Source organism: Eurosta solidaginis, unplaced genomic scaffold (genome assembly GCF_040869045.1).
Source record: "Eurosta solidaginis isolate ZX-2024a unplaced genomic scaffold, ASM4086904v1 ctg00001140.1, whole genome shotgun sequence".
Taxonomy (NCBI): domain Eukaryota; kingdom Metazoa; phylum Arthropoda; class Insecta; order Diptera; family Tephritidae; genus Eurosta; species Eurosta solidaginis.
In genome coordinates this window covers 387,456-388,064 of record NW_027136962.1, presented here as the reverse complement: position 1 = coordinate 388,064, position 609 = coordinate 387,456, and the positions used below count along the sequence as shown (strand labels likewise).

The following is a 609-nucleotide window of genomic DNA, read 5'->3' as shown; positions in this document are numbered from 1 at the left end:
AACTCATGCAAATGAATATACCCCGACACATGCCAAGCGATATAAATATGTCTATAATAGCAGGCTTATTTTCAAAAATGGCATAAGTTCATTTTTGTAAAAAAATAAACTTAATCTGATTTTAGTAGCAAGAGTATCTGAATACACTAAACTATAAAGTATATAACAAAATTTACTTAAATCGACTTATATCATTTAAAAAAAAAAAGGACAAATTCACAGCTGCGAGTATACACATTAAAATAGCCATACTTATACCAATTTAGGCAAACAAATTTTGCCAACGACCATACCACGCTGAATACATCGGTTCTCGTCCGATCACCGAAATTAAGCAGCGTCGGGCGCGGTTAGTACTTAGATGGGGGACCGCTTGGGAACACCGCGTGTTGTTGGCATATCCAACTTTTTCTTTTATTTTATGTATATATATGTACATAAATATTTTTTTTATTAAATTGCATTTAATTGAATAAATACTTGGAATACAATTTAATATTTCTATAGATTCAATGGAAAAATTTCATACGCGCGCATACATTTACGTGCATAATAATATTAGTTATAATTTTTTACCATATCAATTATTGATTTAAAGCTTATAAGCAT

The 609-nt window shown here is 30.0% G+C and overlaps 1 non-coding gene across 1 annotated transcript; it reads left to right on the top strand.

The window, feature by feature from the left end:
• The first annotated feature begins 279 nt into the window (after positions 1 to 279).
• On the top strand, positions 280 to 398 carry LOC137235902 (5S ribosomal RNA). Its single transcript, XR_010948104.1, has one exon. It is a non-coding gene; the product is annotated as a 5S ribosomal RNA (ribosomal RNA).
• The last annotated feature ends 211 nt before the right edge of the window (positions 399 to 609 follow it).